The sequence below is a fragment of the Nomia melanderi genome, chromosome 4, assembly GCF_051020985.1.
Source record: "Nomia melanderi isolate GNS246 chromosome 4, iyNomMela1, whole genome shotgun sequence".
Taxonomy (NCBI): Eukaryota; Metazoa; Arthropoda; class Insecta; order Hymenoptera; family Halictidae; genus Nomia; species Nomia melanderi.
Genome location: NC_135002.1, coordinates 9,431,153 through 9,454,887, shown reverse-complemented (window position 1 = coordinate 9,454,887; position 23,735 = coordinate 9,431,153). Strand labels below are relative to the sequence as shown.

At 43.4% G+C, this 23,735-nt stretch overlaps 1 protein-coding gene across 5 annotated transcripts in view; it reads left to right on the top strand.

Moving 5' to 3' along the window:
• The window catches only part of twin (CCR4-NOT transcription complex subunit 6-like twin), a 460,925-nt gene that overhangs the window by 387,784 nt on the left and 49,406 nt on the right, over positions 1-23,735 (top strand). The window contains exon 1 of one of the 5 annotated variants that reach the window (XM_031991151.2): positions 14,975-14,993. The exons of the other annotated variants lie outside the window; for them this stretch is intronic. The gene's annotated coding sequence lies outside the window, so the exon portion shown is untranslated. Of the gene's footprint in view, positions 1-14,974; positions 14,994-23,735 lie in introns of those variants that run through there. 5 annotated transcript variants of the gene reach the window in all.

Below are 23,735 nucleotides of genomic sequence, written 5' to 3'. Positions count from 1 at the left end.
TTTCGAATTCAAATTAAATATTATCCTTCTACTATCAGCTAATACACTTTGGACTAAAGATTGATATTGCATATGCTTATCATTCTTTTTCTTAATAAATTATTAACAACAAAGCAGTTGCATCGATTCATTTTTCAAGTGAATGCAACGGGTTAAACGCATGCAAGAAACCGCAACAGTCGGCGCAGACGTGGCATGAGGACTATAGGAGAAATAGGGACTTCCCCGAAATCGGTACTCCGGCCGCGCATGCGCGCATCGGGCAGAGAAGAAGCACGCCGCGCATAATGGCACGCTCCACGATCCGGTCAGAAGATTGCGGCCGCGGAGCCTTGCGCACGATAATCATCTGGATATTGCTCCTGCGTACGTTGCATCCCGAATGCTCGCGCGCGCGTACCGTCCGCCAATACGCGGGATCAGATAATTGGCATTCAGTCGGCCGGCCGTACTACCCGATGCAATGGCCCGAACCTATCGGCTCCCGATCTCCTCTTTGGAAAGTGACTAGCCGTGGCCGGCGGACGACAAACGTTAAAGGGGCACCGCGTGTTCACCGCGCGGTTTCGTTTCGCCGCGCCGCGGGGATATCGGACGCAGATAAGGGAAACGCGCGGGCGCGAGCGCGAGCGCATCGCCGCCAGACACTTTTGATATTGTTTCTTACCCTCCTTCGATGTCCTTTGTGCCGGCGCAACGATTTTAATCGACGCGTTCTTTTCCCCGGTGGAACGACGACCATGGTAATGGACAGTCATCGTGAATATCGATGTTTAACGAATCGAATAGAGATATAACGATGATCGAGGCGGGATTCTATTTTTAAGCGTCTCCGATGATGATAGGTGAAACGCTTCGCGAGAACGGGTTGAATAAGGATTTTTAGATTCCTTAGGAGGGGAGCTTGTGTGTGTGGGGGGGGGGGGGAGTTTTCCGTTGAAATTCGCTTCGTGAAATGGTTATACTGGTTTTGAGTATTGTCGGGACGTAAGAAGTTTATACGCGCCAGTATACTGGTCGTAGGAAGTGATCAAAGTTTTTCTCGTTTCCTTCTTTACGGTGCGGTTACTGTTTATGAACGCTGAAAATTGCGGGAACACCTTGTATATGGAAATATGTTCGTACTATATCACGCTTTGTTTCGTGCTCTGAATACGAGCAATTTGTGAAGTTAAATTCGTTGCAGGGATTGAACTTCTGATTTAAATGTACCTGGTACATATGAATTAAATGTCAACCGTCGTTTTAGTTTGCTTCAGCTGTACCTGAAAGTCTCGTTATCGTAGGGGAAAAAGTTGTAGATTAACTATACTTGCTCCGTAATCAAATCTCGGGATTACGAGTTCACAGATGTTTTCTGCCGTGTAAGTAACGAGGGACGTTTTAGCGTCGGAAGATTAAAGTTTCTTTTCTAATTTTCCTAGCGAGCCCGTTCATCAAGCGGGGTCCGTGAGAATCCCGCAGAAAAAGGCCGCTGTTAGCGGAAAGTGACAAGTTATTCAACACTCGGCGAATGGCCGCGGGTACGCATATAAACGTAAATCACGGGAAGTTGCGCGCGACTGAACAACTTCGGGGAACGCAATAGTACTGCAAATAATTTGCGGCGCATCTTGTCTTTGATTTAGCGCCGGGGGAACAGCGGAGCATTGTCAACGGGAGAATTTAATACCGACTGCTGAAACACTAATTATCGCTGGGTAACTGTAACAAGTAACTTGCTACCTCTAATGATCTATAGAATGATATACGCGCGTCATTATATCCGACCTGTATCGAAAATTGCCGTTCCACGGGCATAATAAAGGAAACACCCTGCATTGATAAATGGACATCCTCACGGCATTTCGGGAGCGAAGTGTCGATGATTAAGTATTCGCCGGGACGCCGGTCTACCCAGAATTGTATATCGATAGAAGTGTTAATATTAACGTTCACGGTACTATGTTTCAGCCAATTACTATAAAATCATAAATGTTATTGTTTATCGAATAACAGTTAATGTCTTTCGATTATGTCGGGAATTTGTGACGAGAAATTATTAATACCAATATCAGTACTTATACCCTGTAGTTTGCATATTGATCAGAAGAAATCAAATTTCCATATTATATCAGATGCCCAAAAGTTTCAATATACTCTGAAAAATCATTGCTTCCAGGAAATCCTCATCAACCAGCTGCATTTACCTATACATTTTTCCCTCGTTCACTCCTCTCCACTAACTTCCTAAACAGCACACGATAATCATTCTCCATTAACCAAAAACAAATCCCAAAGCATACATTCCATCGGCTCCAAACAAAAAGGCATACTTTCGCATTCTTACAAACCACTCTAATCACTTCAAAGAAATAACTCCCCAAAGAGCACATAAAATCCAGTCTCCATCACTCGAAGATCTCCCATATCAGCCTCCAATCAACGGAATCCAAACTGTCCCAAGACCAGTCGCGGTACCAGCATAACCCGCCATGTTTCCCGGCGAGAAATCAGTTATCAGGCATTCCCGCAGTTCGCCAAAGATTTTTCGAACGTCACGCGCGCCCCTCGCGGGTCTAACTCTCCGGGCAAGCGGGTAATGGGGAACGAGCATCGACTCGTAGTTTAAGTGGCCGGCGCGGCGCGGCACGGCGAGATATACCCCCGGTCTGCCTGGCCGCGCGGCTTCGTTTTAAGCCAAGCCGGCGCGGCGTATCGGGGATGCGGCGGTTGTAAAGCTCCTCCGTGGCAGCGATCGCCCGGCGAAACGAGTAGCAAGCCAGCAACAGAGGGGCAGGCGAACCGGCAGACTCGTCACGGGGCCGTGCAACCATTTCTCTGGGGGGAGCCGGGTGCCTCGCGGCCAACGCTGGAGACGGGGGCCAACGGCGCGCAGGCCGGTTGGCACCGGAATTAAGTTGTCCGGGGAGATAGAAACTGAGCTGGCCATGTTATCGCGACACGCGGATCGTGGCATGCGCCCACCTGCGCCAGCGCCGGCGACGGACATGCATTAGCCTGCGTTCTGGCCGAGGCCTCGATCTACGCCGGGCATCGACGTGTAACGTACCCCGCGTTACCGGAGAGTTGGCACTCAGGACGACACTAGAGCAGGGGATCTTTCGCTGTGTCCTTCGCCCACGGTATTGATCAACCCTTCCAGTGCCGTGGACGCATACACGCGTCTGATGAGAGTCTTTGGGGTGTGTACGTGTCCATCCTTTTGATCTTACGTGATAATTGTAGGTGTATGGGACGAGTGTATGCGTTTATTAGCGTTATTTCGGAGGAATTCGAATTGTAACTCAGTTGTGCTTTGTGTTAGTGATTGCCGTTAGTCGTTCTATTGGATAGCTAGACGGAGGATAGTACTTCGGATGGAGTTTAGATGAAATTCTGTGTGTCTGTTGGTAGTGTTGGGGTTTCTTTATTAAGTTCGGAGGAAGGTATATGAAATATGTAATTAATTGTCGGAAGGGTTAATTGTGTAGCGAACGTGTAAGGTTCCCTCGTCATTTTATATATTTTTTCATTAAAAAGAACGCTACGAAGAAGCATCGGTAACTGGAAGTACTTTAAGTGGTACGATATCAGCAACTCTGCCTCTGCTACGCGTTAGGAGTCTTTTTAGAGGGGATTAAATGGAGCGTATGGTCGATTGCTATTGCCTCTGTGCCGGTTTAGCTTGTAGATGATCAGCCAATTTCTCAGAGGCGTACACGCGCCGCCACTCTCTGCGAACGTGTTCCTTGTAAATCGAACGGTTATCGAGAGATACCCAACCGAGATTTCTTTCCACTCTGAGCCTCCGAGCTCTACGATACGCCCGTATGCTGCGCGAATTTCGTTGGCAAATAAGGAATACTCGCGAGCGAAGTTTCTTAGGGTCCAGAGGACTTCTCTTACCAGAGGAGCGAACTTGTTTGCGCGTGGTGTCTGGCAGTCTGGGTATTAGGGAATTTGTTGTTTACCTTTGGGATAGCTGGGTTTGCAGACCTCGGTTGATTCGTGATTTCTTCGCGCATTTCCCTTAACTGCGAGGAGATAAGATTTCGGGTCAAGTGTAACTTGTTAGGATCAAACGCGTGTCATTGGGGTTTGTAGATTAGAAATTGATCTCATGAGAAACAAACTTAGCCTAACTTGTCGCACCGAAGTTGGCAAGCCTAAAGCGTCTTTATCGTTAATCATTTACCAGAGGAAAATTAGTTTTACGAACGTATTTGTGTGTCCTACTAAATCTGAAGTTTTCACCAGTCGACTCCACAAATAGAGCAAAACATTAACAATCAACTGTTCATCCAATGAGTACTAAAGCAGCCTACGTTAAAGTGACTAGAAAGCATCAGCAACACGTAAGCAATCGGAAACTACAATTTTCCACGATACAGGAAACCCTGTATACACTGCACGAAACGCGAACAGTTTAATAAACCATGCGGGAGTGAAGTTACTGTAAATGAACCGGATAGCGCACGGGTAGCAACGCGAACTATATAGTCGCGACCAATTTCAGTGCTCTTCTTCCGAAATCCAAAATACAATTCCAAAGGACTTCGGATGTCGTTGGTCCCGCGGCGTTTGTATTCCTCGGGCGTACCAATTTATTTAGGAATAAATCAGGAGTCGTCGTTCTCAGATTCGGTCTCCGCGCGCGAACGTATTTCGCTAGGGTTATATAGGTCAAGCCACCTAGCCAACCGGGTTCGACTACCTCTCGGTGATTCCTGATGCATGCTGTTTGCCAACTCTACAGACAAAACCCGTGGGGCAACGACATCGCTGCTGGTCCATATTGCGTCACCCATCGAACTTCGGTTTTCCAGATTCCGCGTGAAAGAGCGTTCGCGGTGCATCGCGGCCGCGCGCGAACATAAGCGAGCAGCAAGTGCTCTTCATCGTGCGCACGATGGGAAGGGCCGGAGCTGTGTCCTCGAAAACCGCTCAGAAATTCTATCAATTTTTAAAGCAGCCTCGTAAAAGCAGACCGTTTTTTTCGGGACATTGTTCGGAAGGCGGAAGGGTACAAGTTGGGCCAGGGAAATAATGATTCCTTCGAGCTTCGTGCTGCGTCCTGCGACAGTTCTGGAGAGATTTTTTTTATGTTTGCGCATTAAAGATAAAAGGGGATATTAATCGTCCATTGTTCTTTGAAGTGTAAGTTCATTCGATGTTAGAATTCAAAGAGATTTGTTGGTGGAGTAAGGTCTACAGGTGTTTGTACATCAGAGATTAAAGGGCGATAGAAGTATAGGATATTCCATTAATAAATGACAAATGTAGAATATAACTTTCTTAAGAAACAGCGATGGAGTTAATCAACTTCGAAAATCTAGCGCGTACAGATTTGTGTTCGCGAGAAGTAGAAATAGTAAATCACGGTCAGACACATCGGCCTATATCGAATATCACATGCGCCAGACTTTCAACGCGGTTGTCTCTAAAACTAATTGCAAGTATTATACGAAAATATATTATTTTGCATTTTTCATTTAGTTTTTCGTACAGAATAATTCCTATTTATTAATGTCACCAAATATATTCAAAGTTAGTAAAGACTGTACGTCTCAGCTTACAAACTAACTCTCCTGTCACCACAGATTACTCAATTCCAATACTCCAAAACCCAATATCGTCATTCTTGAACAACCAACAGCCACATATCTCATCCCCTAAGCCACAAGTTATCAAAAGAAACTCAGTTGAACTCGAAGTTCAACTTCCAAAGCACCTCTCCTATCGCCACAAATTGTTCGATTCCAATACTCCAAAACCCTCTGACATTCTTTTTCTTAAACCTCTGCACAGTTCATCATTCTCGAACAATCAACAGACATATATCTCAGCCCCTAGGCGACTAGTTACCAAAGGAAGCTCACAAAGAACAAACCTCCGCGGAAGTGAGTCTAGCAGCTGCAGGAGTGTCTCTCGTGGACGTTGTTTTCCTCGGCGTCGGCCCCTTTTTCCCCGTGTAAAACACCCGGAGATAGATAGCCAGGCTTCGATTTCGTCACTCAGTCACTCGAGCACTCTCCGCGATCCTTTGAGTCACCCTCGGTACCCAAGGTGCGCGCCCGGTACCTCGGAAATATCAGTTTCTATTCGAAAAAGTTTCCCTCGACGCGCGTCGTTCTTTCTCTCCCCTTTTTTCCCTCCCCTTCTCTGTCCCTGTTCCTCTCATCCGAGCTGCCTTTCAGCTTCCGCGTCCTTGTTTCCCGGCGCGGCGTGTCGAGGGTTTTCAATGCGGTGAAAAATTCGCGTAACTATGCGGTTCTCTCCCGGATCGAGCCGCACGACGTACACGTCAGACCGTGTTTTCTGGCTCGCGTGACATTTCCACTCGACGTCAGATTTCCTGCTGTCTCTTCTACACGATCCTGTAATTCGGTCTGCCTCTGCCGCGCCTCTTTTTCCCTTTTTATTCGCGGGCTTGTATACTATGTCTTCTAGCCGCGCGGCTCACGTCGTCGTCACTGGTAATTATATTAACGATACCGACACTAAGACGGCGTGACCAGCGATCGTTTGACGCGATAATGCGACCGATACAGCGATTATATCGGTGATCCCTATACTTATGATAATGATCCCACTCCATATTTCTTAGTCTCCGTTTTCTTTTTAATTTTAATATCGCATGCCTGTCAAACCTGTCAATAAGCTTTATCAAGTAGTAAAAAACAGTTGACGCATTAGAGGAGGAGACGATACTTATATCAAAGAGGTGCGAATTATTAGAATTAGTTCGGGACAGATCTTCCATCGAATATCTCGTAAACAATTGGAATTAAAAGAATCCAAATAGCAGAAACAGTTTCTTTAATAACATCTCCTCGACTATACGACTAGATCCTGGAAAATTCCATTCGTTGAAACAGTTAATCTCCCACCGTTTATAGGTCTCGGTTTTTGAAATGCCTCTGTTGGAGGACGCTGTCGAACTTTATCAGTCTATTTTTTATCGTTTGCTTCCGCGCTGGCGAACCACTTTCGTCACTCGGGATTTCGTATATCTCGTGAATCGGATGCAACGAACGATCCGAAAAGTATACGAATACTTGCCACGAAGCCGCTGGAGTCGGCGTAAAACGAAATTAGCCTGTCGTCGGGGCAAGCAATAGTATCGTTCGTTGTCCGCTCGAAGCATCGACGCGCAGTCCGCAATCCGCAGTCATAGGTACCGACGGATTTAATTCACTTAGCTCTCGAGATACGCAAGGGTGGAAACTCGTTAAAGGTCTCGGTTTAATTGCGTAAGCTGGCTCCCCGTATCTGGCCATTAAAAGCTCAAACGGAGCGAACTTGTACCTGCACGATCCACCATCCTGGCAAGAAGAAATGGAATCGGATCGATACCTCCTACCATTCTCTTCCCTATCCTCCCTTTCACTGCAGGATGGCGGAGCCGCTTTAGCGGCGCTGACTACGTGGTAACGTTCAAGGAAATAGCGACTCCGTGTCCCGTGCTTCATCGAAATGCATAATTGATTACTTCCCGGTGATCGTATAAGGAACTCGCTCGAAACGCCGCGGAAAAATAGAATGCCGTTCCAGACGAAGAATTAATATTCCCCGCGGTTTCCTTTTCTTCCCCGGTTAAATGGATCCTTTGAAATATACACGATCCACCGATCATTTTCATGCGGCACGGTGTATTCCCGCAATCGTGCAGCCGGAACCTTCTTAGCCACGTGTTCCCCATTTCAAAATATCCCGGTTGATAGCTCTATTCACGGGTAACTGATAACAGCTTTCGATATCCTTGCATTCCTTTGTCGGGACGGGGAAATTGTTTTAATACAGTTTCTCCGGCGGATATATTGATCCTTTGTTATCAGATTTCGCTGAGACGCGACGTGATGGATCATGAGAATGTTATTTCCTTCGTCATATAAGCGTAGATACAAAATCTGGGTATTTAGACGTTCGGAGGATGAAATTTTTATGTAATTTAATATCTAAGATCTAAGATAATTGTCGAATTTCTGCGATCAAGGTAATTTCTATGAGAACCAATTGATGAACAGTACAGAGATAGAAATATTTTGTGGAAATACATCGAACCTCGCGATTCCAATAATTTTTATACAGTTTAACATGCGTGTAGCAACTCGAAAAATGGAAACGCAAGTTGAGCGGATCCAAAATCAAATCGACGAAATATTTCTGATTCAAAAATATATTTCCGGGCGCGAACGGTCTCGATGCGATTTAACGCGCAACAACGTCGAGAAATAAAGATAGAAATTCGTGGAGCTGGGAGCCAGGTCGAATCCTTGAATCTTTGTGATTCAATTACCTATGCAAATCGATGGCAGCAGAAATGCGGCGTGGCAAGGCGCTCGAAGTGAAATCCGCTGAAACGGATGCAAAAAGTGACGAAATAAACGTAAGCCCGGAATATGGAACCGGCTTATTCTGCAAGTATAATCGCATGTACATAACACGAACGAAGGAACGGGTTAGGAATCTTCGGATTATCAATTCCTCGCGGAAATTCCTGAAGGTGGAGGGTGGCCTGACCTAATTAGCCGGCTGATTCCGAGGATTGGCCACGCCGATCGTCAGGCGTGTCTCGCGCGGGTCGCGGTTTATGACAGTATTGTTCCGCAAATTGAAAGGAGTCTAACGGTACATCGAAAACGACGCACGTGTTGATTGCTTCTCTCTTGCTGTATCGCTCGCGGAATAATATGTCGGTTTATTACGAATGTAAATACCAGCCGCACAAATAACGTGCAGACGTTACTCGGAACGGAACAATTACGGTTATAGGATTGCTATTCTTTCTGTTGATTCGTTGAAACAGTATCCGACAAAGTAGTTCGCGTTATTTCTGGGATAATTTTGTACCTGATGGTAACAATGCACGTTTATATCGTTTCAAGCATGATCTTTCTTTCAGACCCATTGTTCGTATTAGAAATTATGCTTCCTATTTAAGATGCATCATTCATATTGCAAATTAATTGTTTGATATATATATGCTGTTCGCGTGAAAAGTTAATTCCGTTCTCAGAATCCCTTCTATCGACATACATTGCTCGTGTGAAAAATCTTCTTTTCATGGTTACATTGTTAGCATTAGGGTTTGTATTTAAACTTTCGCATCACTTTGAAGACTGTTTAGTAACAATTGTTAAGCAGAGAAGTTGAAGTAGCTCGCAATATGCATTTTTAACGTGTAATTCCTTGTTCGCTGATCGAATTTCCCAAGGTAAAAGGAAAACTTCCGCAGCATCGTAAATTTCAATAGTGTTAACACATGCTTGTTGAATGAAAAAGTATTTCGATGAGAACTTGCACACTTAAAGTAGAAGGCTCTGCGGTCGACCCGAGCATTCCGCATCGGCAACCTGTTGTAGCGTAATCGCAGCTTCCCTTGACCCCTCGTGACTGCTTCAGGCAGCTACTCTCAATGTGAAATTAATTCACTTAACTAGATTAGACCGGGTTCGGAATTTACTCTGCGTATCGATTCGATTGTATAACTCGATCGCTTGGAATTCGGAAAGAAATTCGAACTGATCTCGTAGAACGCAAACACCAATAATAGTATAATATATATAAATCTATTTTTATGATTCCTATAACATCCGCATCGATTACTCGCATAATCAACAAAGTAACATAATAAAATCTGATTAGCATCTTATTGCAAAGGTATTTCAGTTAATAGCACTATATCCTAATATAATCAATACATTTCCCGACAATTTGCGCGAAACCACTTTCGCAGCAACAAAAATCGAATGATAGAAAATGGAGTGCCCTCTGGACGATTCCAATATTTCAGTTTCTTTTTGCATCCACGCTCGTTATTAACACAGAAAGAATCTGTCTTCGAAAAAAGGCGGTGCGGCGGAAGTATCGGGTACTTTAATGGGCATCGGTCGGAAGACCAGCGTCCTCTGCAATTTAGATTGCATCAAGTCTGACGTCTTCAACTTGTCGTGGATCGGAAAACCTGATTCGAGCCAGGGGGAACTGGACGAAATTGCGTAGCGCGCTTTTCGCATCCTTTCTTCCGAGTCCGAGGCCGATCATCATCCTGGGGACGCGAAACTGCATGATTACACACTCGCTACATCGTTATCAGGTAGCTTCTCGCAAACATTACCCTGGATTATGATGTGTAAATGTGGGTTATTGCCGTAGAATGTCGTTGCGATTGAATTTTACGACTCGTATGATAAAAACACCCCGGTAATGGGGGATGCGGCCAACGCGGCCGCCGAGGTCCGTCACCTGATCCCTTCGATATCACTGACACGGATGAATGACTAACATAACTTTCCGCTGAAGGAAAAAGAGGGTAACAATTGTGGTTTATTCTCATTCAAGGCGTTGGCTTCTTACATTAATTCGTGAAATTATCATCCGTCAGCAGGCGAACTTTTAATTCAGACCAGTAATTTCGAGGTGAACATTTCGAATAAGAATAGAATTTTATGTCGAATATAATACGAACGAATATTACTCTAACACTACTAGGATTCTTCAGCTTCTCTCGATCGTGTCCTTTTCTCTTTTCGAAACGCACATGTAAAGAACCTGCGATAAAGTTGCTACTAGTGTTCGGACTTTCAAGCATTTGAGAGCATTTGACATGTTACTAAATCGCATAGAATGCACTAGACGAAAATTCATGAAACATCCAAAGTATAGTGCTTCTAATGAAAAAGAACTGTTTTCTGTCGTAAATCCAGTTTTCTAATGATATTCTTGACAACTTGAATTCGATAAAGATCCACAGTTTGGTTATTACTGATATTCGTATCCCCTGCCCCTCGGCATTGCTTCGAGCGTACGGAATCAAGGACCGCGACAAGTTGAAATCAAACTCGACCTAAAGATTCCTAATTTGTCCCGACACTTAGCGCGGAACTTCCAGCGCCGCCGTCCAATAAGAATTTCCGCGACACCGAGCGACGGAGTACTCGTGGGTATATACTTTACGCCGACAAGAATCTTCCAAAGGCACTGTCCACAAACCCAAACGATAAACAAACAGAACCACCTTTCCATTAACCGGGTCCCCTGAAAACCATCCCGCCCGGTCGACGTCGCGTCGTAGAGAACCGGGTCGTGTCTCCGTTGCAACGAAGCGCACGGTAGACGCTTCAATAATGGCGCGGACCGGCGTGACGAGATTGCCGATGCTATCAGGTGTATCTCCGCTGATGAAGGTTGTAACCCCGACCGGACCCCATTTATTAAAGCGTGTCTGTTAGGCCATCGGGAGGTTGGCAACAAGCAACGGCCAAGAGTTTAGCGGCGAAGTCTCCTTCGCCACGGGTGGAGTCGCGGAGAGCTAACAGCCGGCAGCCGGCCAGGACCCACAGCTAACCCCCGCAAAGCCTTAAGCCACGTGCACACGTTGAAACACGTTTCGACGAGTGCATCGATTGCTAGGTTTCATGGCGCATGTTGCATTGTATGTATTTATTACGTGTTAACTAAATAGCTTGTGGTGCGAACTGTGACAAACAAGCAGCCACTTCCATGTGATCTTAGCACTGGTGTTTGATTGTTTTGTTGAAATAATAAGACAAAAAAATACTGATATGTTATGAATTGTATTTATGTTACGAACCAATAGTTGGGTATTAGAAACAACTGGAATCATGCGATGAAGTGAGAAGATTAGTTACTGTAGAGGCAAACTGATGCTGATGCAGCTTTCAAAAGACCTAGGTGTCCGAGGTAACTTCCCTGTTTTGTTTATAACCAATTGGTCACTCATAACTGTATCGATGAATAGCAAACTGGTATCGAAAATGACGTTAGATAAGCTGACAAATTAGGTTCCAGAGATCAGCTCCTGCGGAACGAAGAGTAGGTGTCGATGCATCGTAACATGCTTCAACGTGTGTACGAAACTTTAACTCTCCGCTGGCTCTCTCCTTCTCTGTCTCGGGGAGATTGCAATCAGTCATATTAGCCAGACACACCTCGAATATATGCGGCCATCTGGCACGTAACTATCCACAGCGTGTTGTACCCAAGAGGTAACGGTTGCCTGACTTAATCACCCGGTCCAGAGGGCATCCAGCCGGGACAGGCGGGACAGGCGAGAGCCTGTGTTCTCTTCATCGTCTCTCAAATCACTTTTCTGCCAGTCCGGAAATCGCTTTTGACGGCGAGTATCCCGACACTGGCGTGACCCGGTCACGGTTGCTCATCGGCCACGCCTTCCTCAAAAGGAACGTCGACTCTGACGAACAGCCGCGTTTGATGATATTTTACGAGAAGTTTGCGTTCGTTAAAATGGATCTTTCCCTTTTGGGTTTCTTTTTGGTGATGTTTATGTCCATGGCACGGGATTAGTTTTTTAGTTGCATTTCATTATAAGAATATGTTCTTTGGAAAGGACTTTAGGAAGATTGAAGATAACGATGTGAATTGTTTCGTAGAATTTATCAACTGATTAATGAAACTATCTCTATTCATAGAAGCTTTCACAGCAAATTGTGAAACAGAGATTTCTATTGTTACTAGAATGTAATATTTGCTCTACGTAAAACTTGATGTAATGTTACACGCGTTTCCATTGGATCTCTCTTTGAAAACTAATCGTCAAGTTCAAACTGAAGCATACAGATTAAATGATGTTTAACATTTCAGCATAAGTTTCACGCTTTTTATTTGAAGAGCACAGCTATAGCACAGATAGAGCAAAACAGTGGGCATCCATGTAATTCCAGTTCAAGTTTCATTATCAGAGATTACGATTAAGATTGGACAGGCTAAGGTTAGTCTCGTTGAACCATATCCACTTTTCAATGAAGGCGCTGGAATTAATTTTTTCCACGGCGGTACAGGTGCTCGGACGCATCTATCATTCGGCGACCTCCTGAACTTCTGTTCCAGGGAACACCTAACAGAATGAAACGCCGGCACGTCTAAGAAAGGCGTGGTCAGGCAATAGTCGGCTCATGATTTATCTTGGGTACGATCTGGAAAATGATTTTCTGTGATATCGTATCTCCGTCCAGGCTAGGAAGCACTTTCTCGGACGGCGTGACAGCAAGCCGTCTACAGTTACACGCCACGTCAAGCCACGCTAGTTGGCAGTGGCGGCTTTGTCGACTATCTCGATTTTCATTAAAACCGTTACGCTCCTGTACCTGAATTGAATCGACGAAATTTAAATTTCATTTTCGAAACGTCGCCTCATCAGATTACTCGTTAATACAGGGTGTGCTGCATGCATGTGCAGACCACTTAATTACTCACTTCGCCGGTAATGGTACAGAAATCTCTCTCGCGTGCAGCTTAAACGCTTTCGAACACCAAACGAAACCGTACGCGTTCGAACGTTAGATAACCTTTTCTATTTGATTTCAAGTGTATCAAATATTACATTAACTATATGTTATAGTACAGTAACCTGGAATGTATTATAGTAACAATCTTTAAGCATGTAGGATAAATTCATTCCTTCTCACAGTTTCCATGAAACGACCCACAAAAATGAGAATTTTCACAAACAAAGAAGACAGATGGTAATAAGTATTATTCTCGTTATTAGACGTTCTCCGATAAAATTGAATTTTTGATGCACCGTAGTAATTATTGGTCTCAGTGTCTTGGTTACTAGTTAATGGCACGAAACTTTCAATCAGATTTCATCTTCGAGGAACATCGCACTTTTCCACAATATTCCCGACGATTTTTCTTCACCTCGGCGCAAAGTAGACGCATCCCCTTAATTGAAACATTATCGTACGCTTGTTTCTGCATAGCTCCTACCATAGGGATCGACCAATTCCGATGAATCGTGTGTGATACCGCGCCGCGGTGTAATTAACGTTTCGCGCGGTGCGTGAACGCTTTCAGTGATTAAAATAGAGTTGCGCAAAAGGAGCGAGACGACCTTACCCGGCAACAGATTTCACGTGGCGAGAAACTTATTCCCGGCCACGCTTGAAATTAAATTAAGTTTCAGTCCTCGTCGGAATTCAATCTCGATACATCTGTTAATTAGCGACGCTTATCGCTCGAAACTCGGTCACGTGTCCCGCGGTGCGGAGCTTTCGGTTTTTCAATTAAATATTTCTCCGCGGCGAAAGGGCAACGCCCCGACACTATAAAACTCCGGAGTTCGCCGTTCTTCTCTTTTATCGGCAAGCTAATCTACCGGAGGGATTATTCCAATTTATAAAAAGTTTATCGAGAACGCGGTTTTAACGATTCCGAACTTCGAAGTCGATTTTACCGGACCGATCTGTAGTTTTAAGCGGTTATTTACGAAGTTGACGTTCGGGTTTTAATGAAAATAAGACGAAGCACGAAAATCTGCAGGGAAGAATTTCATTTTTATAAAAATAAATATTATTTATATCATAAATGAAATTCGGTTTCCTTGAAAATAACATCCATACTACTTTCGTTTGAATGCTTGGAATACGCTGAACCGTTGCGAGGTTACAATTACCTTTCTGATTAACAGAATCCTTTTCTTTGCGGTGTTGCTCCCTGCTGATTTATCGCTCATTGATTTCCAAATTGCAAGTAAACAAGCGCCAGTAGTTCTTGCTCGAGGCCAGTGAATATTATTACACGATACCTTCGTTTTTTCTGTTCGAATTTAAGCCTCTTATGTGGTAATCGAATGAGACGCAAAACGATGCGCTTTATTACGGGAAGAGGATTATTTGATAATGGGATTACGAAAAGAATATCACGGGATAATTGAATTCACCAAGGAAACCACGACGCCTAATTATTCATCCGCCTTTTTTTTTAGAAATTTTCGTTGGATCGCCGACGAAATCGGTGAATGCTACGTAATTATCCGGTAATTAATTCTAGATATCTTCTACCGTAAACATAAAGTATTCAGGAATTGTTTATTACTAATTGAAAATTGTCCTTATTACCGTGTAAGAATATAATTAACGTAATGTACTTAGTCGATCAGTGATCGTCATGATTGCCACTTTTTATGTTCCAGGTACGTCATTAATTTCGACTCAGTCGCGTGACACATTTTTTTCGACTTTAAGGTATGTACTGCAATTTATCTTTGGATTTATGGTATTCATCAGTTCATGTGCAGTTTATTTTAAAATATCTCGCAAAAGACTAAAAAACTGACGTGGAAGAAAAATGGAAACTATACTCTGATTCATGGAAGGAGAGTCATTGGAGGTACACCCGAAGTTTTGCGATGCTGACGCGTACTCATGTGTCGTGGATTAATCGACGGCGATCTGCCTGTGTGAACTCGATCCCACTGCCCATGTTTTGACTAATGTCTTTCGACTCCCTGCCTTCGAGTCCTTACGAACGTCCTTACTTTGTCGCACACGTAATGTTATCTATTTTTTAATCTAATCGCAGCTACTTAGCTTACCATGATCCTTTTACAGAAAATATTGTAATGAAGATAATGGATTGGAGACCTATGGAAATTGAGTTCCATCGACGTCCCTTTCTAATTCTAAATCTTATTTTCAACGCAATTATTGTTATCGCATTTGTTAATATCGCACTTAATAATACTCCCAGGGCAGCTGATTTTTTTCTTGAGTATGAAATGAAGTATCTCACGGCGGACGATTGACGTCTTCTTTCGCAACTTTAATTCTAACTTAATTTAGCCTTAACTATACATTGGTCGCAGCAGTAAAGGCAGTGAATCAAGGAAGAAGTCCATGATTCGAACATGAGACAAATCGGAGAACTCTGATTAACACTAGAATTACCGTACCAGTCGAAATGATTGGTTCCAGTTTCCCCGTTTCGCTATTATTGATATCTCGAAAGTGTCAAATATTTGAAATGGTTTCAAAAATAATTAGCTTCACTTGAATACTACAACGAATATCCAAGGAAACTGAAAATAATCTGTTGTTACAATTTTTATAGGGATTACATATTAATCGTATTAAATGCTCCATACTTCTAGTGTTAAACAAGAGCAAAACAAGGAGATGCAAACTTAATTTTAATTTAATCTTGCCTTATAAGATGACTTAAACTATACCTGGATATTCCTCGCAGTACGCCGAGCAATTATCGGGCCAAGAAGCAAAGGGGATGAATCAAGGAAGAAGTCCTTGGTTCGAACATGAGAGAAATCAGAGAAGAAGTCTCTTATTAAAGAGTACAAAAATGAGGGTGCCGCGGAGCAAACCGCGATCACACCAGCCAGAACTGCAGTGCCGAGTTACGATACTCCCTCATCTACGGGTCAGAGGATGATCTCCGCCAGTTAGCGTTCCCCGTTTCCCACGGGGTGTTGCCGGACCTACCATCGTAATCTTTCGAATCGGTCACATCGATTTACGAGCACGGAGCAACTGGCAAATGTGATTCACTTTCATACATGGTTAAGTAAATCGGAATAAATGGAGAAACAGGCGAAATCATTGAATTAAACTAAAAAACTACTCAGCATATTTTCACATGGATCGTGCAGTTTCTTAACAATTTAGAAAACATGGCATTTGGACTAAAAAACTATTAAGCGACTAGAGCGCCTTAAACTCCAGGGTTAATGCTTGTATAAAAAAATGTAATAGTTTCACTTCCGTAATGTAGCGAATATCAGCAGAAATAAAAAACATCTGTTATTGTAACTTTTACAAGAGTTACATATCAATCGTAGCGAACACTAGGTAATTCTACGATAAAAGACTACGATCCAGTCGAGAAGATAACAAAAGATGACATCGAAATTCGCTCGATGACCGTATAAATAACTCAACGCGACCTTCAAGACAATCGACGGAACTTCGCCGGATATCCAGCCCGGTGGATCCTTTGTGCGACCGGCAAATGACGTTGCTGTATCTTCGGACGTCATTCGATATCGGCCCGAAAGATCGTCTACTCTTTACGATCCCATAAAAATAGATGCATTCCGACAACGGCGATGACGTCGCTCTCCGGAGAGACCCCAAGGCGCAGATAGAATACATCCCCGATATGAAGTCGCACGCACAATGCCGGCGAACGTCTCCGCGTCGTCGTCGAGCAACTACAACTTACAAGATCCCCGGGATAGATAAGCGATGACCGCGAAAAATGAACCGACTTCTTCTTTTTCCGCCATCGTCGCGGATCGATGCGCCTTTCCCGTGGCGATCGCACGAACAGCCGACTCGCGATCGATCGAATAAATAAAATAACAGACACAAATGAAATTATTCAACCATAAATAAATTATTACGAGTTTTTATGGACTATTGTTCAGAACGGTAATTAGATAAACGGGAGAAACGAGATTAACCTGTTCAAAGTTGCTGGCACATGTGTGTACATTTGGTTTTAGGTTAACAGTAAAATCCATCGAACGGACGCCTGTTTTATTTTCGTATAATTTTCATAACTGTCTTCGTCTGTCTTCGCATTCTTGTATTTGTATCAATTTAAACGAAATAGACTACAGTCAAAAGAAAACTAAAATCATCTTTGTTCTAAAAAGAAAAATTCAGCCTTGAAGAGGATCAGATCTTCCAATTCGTCACGAAGTGAAACAAATGAAATTACTCAACCGTAAATAAATTATTACAAATTATTATTGATTGTTCTGCTCCGAACAGTAATTAGATAGACGCGAGAAACCAGATTAACAGAACGAATCGTGTTCCCGATCGATTCATTCGGTGTCCCTCGCACTGATCGTCTTTCCATTCGCCCCGGGATAAGTGACACAAATGAAATTATTCAAGTGTAAACAAATTATTACAGATTATCACGGATTGTTGTTCTTCGGAACGATAATTGGATTAACCTAATTAATTATTGCGAGAAACAACAATATTAAGAGAATGAATCCTGTTTTCGACAGATTGATTCGAGTTTCTCTCGCAACGATTGTCTTCCCGTTCGCCGCGAAATAAATGACCGATTCACTACTGGCACCACTACACAATGATTGAAACGGTCAATTTTTAATTCCACCGTTTAACGATTACTGCAATTTTAAAGCGAAACAAACCGCCGATTCAACAGTTATACCAGCGCGATCGTGGAAACAGTCAATGTTGAATTCCGTTTAACGATTACACTGGAATTGTGAGTGGAATAAATAGCCGATTCCACGCTAGAATGCCTTATACCGATGGAAACGGTCAATTCTCGATGCTTCGTTTAACGATTACTGAAATGGTAAAGGTGCTTCTCCGGGCGATAATTAGATAAACGTGGGAAACGAGATTAAGAGAATGAATCGTGTTTCTGGCCTCTCATCGTCTTCGCGTTTGCCACGCGTTTAAATTCTTCCTCTTCTTTCCCTTTCTTTTTATAAACACTCCAAAAACGTTCTAAAATATGCTAAAACATCCCGTGTTACGCATGTCGGAAACGATTTTTCTTTTTCTCCCTTCTCGAAACAGAAATTCTGCAAAAGGTCGCGGGGAATAATGGCGACACATCGGGCAACGTTACATTCACGGCCGGCACGAAATACACGAGGCGCGCCGCCGCGTATATTCGCGAATCGGGACGGAATCATTCAAAGTTTCCTCGAAAGTACAATTGCGGCAGATGGTTGGACTTCGACAAACATTCCCCGGTCCGGAAAGAGACCACGGACGGGTGAACGACTTGGACTAAATGGGACTGGCAGTCGATATTCGCGTCCCCGGGAAAAGGGAAGGCTTCGTATTTTCCTCTTTTTTTTTCTTTTTTTCCCTCTCCCCTTCGCGGGATTGGAAATCGACAGGTTCCAGGTCCGTAAACCTAATATTACTTTTTCGCGGCACTGCGTTTTAATAAAAGTCTCGATCGTATACCTGACAACCTGCGGATTATTCGTGCATTACTTTCCTGGATGAGCAGATTTTTCAGACGAAAAATCCACCATCGGGAAAACGCGTGGAAGGAGGGCGCGTATAAAACGACTGTTCGCTTCCGAGCGTTTTACATTTTTATCGGGACGAAGATTAGTTCCCCCGTTCTCTTGTAACGAGTATCTAATGTTTCTCTTATAATTTTAATGAAATTGACATCGCCGTGGATAAGGTGATGCGAATTACATGTACTCGTATAATAGTGATATCAGTTTTATTCCAAATATTGCTTCTATATACCATGCTCCGTTATAACGAATTACATGGTTAATTAACCGTTCTTTAGCTTCGACCCGTCTTGCATTTCATTGTTACCAAATATTCCTCGTGTACAGTTCCACCTCTAATTTCCGACCAAACGTCGCAGCATTACAATAGTAACACCAATAGAAACACAAAGCTCTGGCGTCTGAAAAAGAAAAGAAAAATAAAAGAACTTCGTGTCTCTCCCCAAAACAATCGCCGCTGCGACATTCGGTCGCACACCTCTCGCGCGTTTGGTCTAAGGATGCAAAGTGACAAAGAACGAACTATTGTTTCACGTGTCCGCCGCGATAAGACGGGACACTTGTTCCCGCGTGGGAAGTATTTCGCGGGTAATCCGAGATCGTTAAGCCAGGTGCCTCGCGTCGTGTACCTAGCTGCACAGGTACAGTACGCAAATGCTCGCGGGGGCCATTAAAAGACGAAAGAACGCGAAACGTTCGTGTCTTCGGCTCGTCGTCGGCTCGCCGGTAAATATTTCTATGTTGCATAATAGGCTATCATGTTTAACAAAGAACGCATCCGGCGCGCGCGCAACACAGTAGTAAGGTGGACTGCTAATGAGCCGGCGTGGTGGAACGCGAATCCGTTTCTTTCTCTCCCCCGTCGCCGTTCCTCTCGTCTTCCGTATCTCGAAAGCGACTTGCAGGCAGCTCTGAAATGCGGTCCCGAGACAAGCGACTAGACTGCGGACTATGAATTACGCCGAGCGTTGCGCGGGCAGACATTGTTTTCGTCGCCGCGTTCCGAACGGCAACGTTGCGCCAGTTTGTTTTTGGGTCGCAACAGAACAGGGAAATTTCTGTTCGAACGATCAAAGCTATGTAAATACGCGTCCCTCCCATTACGCGCCACCTTTTTACGCGAATCTCTTTTTCACGGTGGCAAATTATAATACTATTCATGGTATAAATTATAATTATCGACGTGTTCACCGCTATGAGAATTTAGAGCGTTTCGGATAACGTTACTTATCGCATCGTGACAAAGACAAATGGTATTAGAATTAATTAGCAACGATTTGGTATCGTAACTCTTAAGTTACACTCTTATGTAGCCATCTACGCAACAATTTTGATACATCAGTCTTCTTCTTGTAGTTGTTTTCTAGTAATTTAGAAGTTCCGGTCATCGGTGGCCGTGGCGGTCAACGTGTTCATTAAATATTACTTTTCTATTATCAGTTATTATATTTCAGAGTAAACGTAGATATAGAGTAAGCCTTGTTTTCTCTTTTTTCAATAAATTATTAAGTATTATTGTTGAAGCAGTCGCATCGATCATGGTCGAGAAAGAAATCATAAGGCAACGGGTCAACGTGATAATTCCGACGCGTCGGATGCGACGTTGAAACATCCCCGAAACTTGGCAGCGTGATAACTTTCGACGGTGTATCGCTGTATTATCCGTAGCGACAATTTGTGTCGGCGTCAGGCCCGTATACTGGAGATTGATATCCCCAGCTGAACCGACAAATAGCTACAATTCGTCCCTTGAAAACCGTAATACGCATCCGCTCGGTCGCTCGCCGAGGTTCGTGCGGTCTCCTGTTTCACGTGCACATGTGCCGGTGCATATGTTTCGTGCACGTGCACAGCTCGACGGACGTCTGCAAGCTGCTCTCTGTGATACCTGCAAACCTCTTATGTTATTTGACACGTAATCATTTCGAGGAAACAGTCGCTCGCTCGGTTGTTTGTTTCTTTCTGACTATTTCAGAGTGTCTTTATTTTTCCAATGGAAACGCGACAGGGAGAAATAAGTGTTGCATTCAACCCTTATATGTGCGATTAAAATATTTTTCGTTGCTTAAACGTTAAATGACAATGTTTTTGTATATACTTTGTTATTCTTCGAACGTAAATCGATGTGAAACTATTTCAAACATGAAGATATTTATACTCTTATTCGATTTCTGTGTCAAATCAACGTTTTAAATCATCTCTCACGCATGTTTCTTCGAACATTGTTTGTACATGTTGCTTGAGATTAACGACGTAATTTGTTCGCTATTGAAATATATTGATGCATTAAAATTCGAAATATTACGAGGTATCTTGTACAGTATAACGCTGTGCATGTATTTATACGCACATATAAATATACATGGACCTTGAGAAAGAGACCCGCGTGCTGCTCTACATGTGCAAACGTAACTTCTGGGTGGTAGAACGTAATTACCATAAGTCGTGAAATATGACTTCATGATGACGCGACGGTGGAACAAATGGAGCAGGCTGCCCGGTAATGGCGACCGACATTGCACCCTTCAGTTCGTTCTCGTTGCCGATGCTGCTTGTTTCTTGCGACTAACGGTTCCGTGGCAAATAAACGTTTTCCGAACGGTTCGGAAAGGAAGAATAATTCTGGAGTGTAGCAATTAGTTCAATTCTTCACTTCATTTATTATAAAAACAGTGTAAGTCCATTTTTTACGAAAATTCAGTAAAAAATTAACTGAAATAGGATTTAACGTAGAATTCTGATTTATAAAGAATTTGCAGTTTCTCTTTTCATACTGTTGTTTTGTCTTCAAATATTTGCCCGATTTGATTGATTAAAAATTGGTAAACTCAGTAAATTGCGTAAGTATTTACTATGAATGCGATGCGCTTAATAAATTTTATTTGCTGTCACGTATTTATCTGAGAAAAAGAGGGAAAAGGGAACAAAACGTGACACGTATAGTTCCTTAATTTAGGTCTGCACGTAGGGAGAGAAATTGAGTAGATTCTCGTGTAATCGAAAATAGACATAGCTTAGCGGATCGCGGTTCATTATTCCAGCTAGCCAGCCAAACATTACCGCCGCGTGGCGGGCATTAATTAATTCGATACACTCGATGGGAATACACGCAATTGCGGTGAATTCGCGTCAGATATGATCGTGGTCGGAAACACGCAAGTAGCCCTAAATACCGTCGTCGAAAGTTCACCCTGTACCGAACTGGATCAATGTTGCGCGATTTCGAATAAACCTCATTTAAATCCTATTGCGGCAGAACTATCGTGAAATGAACGTGGTTCTTCTTCGTAAATTTCCGTAATCTCCGATTACTATGAAAAGAAAATTATTTTCAGATCTTTTCTAATTAAAAATACTTTGTCTCGCCCCATTAACGAATCGGCTGATTTCTATTCGATTATTCTAACCAAAAATAAGAGAAACGAATAATATTTATACAATTCAGTTGCTCGTTTCAATTTGCCTCGCTTCATTAATGAATCAACTGATTTCTGTTCGATTATTCTAACCTAAAATGAGAGAGACGAATGATATTCATACAATTCGGTTACCCGATTCAATTTCATTTTTCATCAAAAAGTTCGTCCAACCTCAAACTATACTTTATTCACAGCTCTCGTCCGAACTAAGCCACCTTAATTTCCCTTTACAGACGGCGCAAGCAATACCCGCGATTCGTACGAATAACACGAACTCCTCGACAACAGCGTCTCGAATTTTCGTCAGTAAAAATTCCATGGAAACATCGGATTTTACGAGCGCCTGTCCGCGTAACGGCTTCAATTTTATCTCTTGGCGAGCGGGGTCTAAAAATATCGAATATCAGACCCTTCGGAAAAATAGTTTGCCAACCCCCGGTCTAGGTCAAGCATGTCGATATGGTAATGCCGGCGAATGCTTCCACTGTACCGATCCGTTCAAGGACAAGTGCAAATACATTAAAGTCCTTCATCGTCGTATCCCCGCCAATATCGCAACCAGTAAACGATCGTAAAATGATCTACAGAAGGCGTATACTTGGAATTTACCACCTCCGCGAAGATTTTCGGGTATGAAACGGCGGGAGGGAGATACAAGACGGCGACCGCCATTACGGGAACTCCGGCGCAATATTCCTACACTGGAAGGCGTCGCTTGTGTGTCCTTTACGACCGCGGAAAGCTCATATTTGCGACGTTCCTCCGGACCTGCTTTATCCGCACGCTCTATAAAGCACTCGCGAATCGTCGAGGCTGCTGCTAACGTTTTTCTCTTTTCCTTCCGCTGCTTCCTTCTTAGCTGTCGACTCTCGTGACTCGCTATCGATACGAACCAAGCATTTTTTCCTTCCCTCGAATCAAACGGCTCTCGCGAGGTGACGATTCTTCTTGTAATATTTTCCATCCGGCGAAGGATTCACCGTGGATTAGCGATTTAAAGGAATCTCGATTTCATCGAGCGAACGAACTACGGGACGCGCAATTGAAGTTGACTTCAAACGAAGAGCAGAATTATTGGATTATATGCGCGTGAAGAGCTGATTTAAGTGTTTCTTTGCAGCGGAATTTGGGAATATTTGGAAAGTACAGTTGCCTGCTTTCGGTTTAATTACTTTTGTTGTAAATTTTATTGTGCATATTGTTATATACAGCTATGTCGTTATATTTAGAAACTCAAATATTACAGAAAATCGTCGCCGAAATAAATGCTGGTAGCGAACGTGTTAACACATGTTGCTTTAGTTTACTAAAATTCATTAGGGAAGAAGTTTCAACCGAGTCTCTATCTTTTTCTCGTAAAATCATCCCTTAAATTGTCTGCCTTGTGTTTGAACACCGTGTACATTGTCTTTCTGGCGTTGTCCCAGGATTGCGAGGGGTCACCTTTGTCTCTTCATTGAATTTATGCAAATCGACCTTGACAGAGAGTCTCTGGATCATCCTCGGATGATCTGCAGACC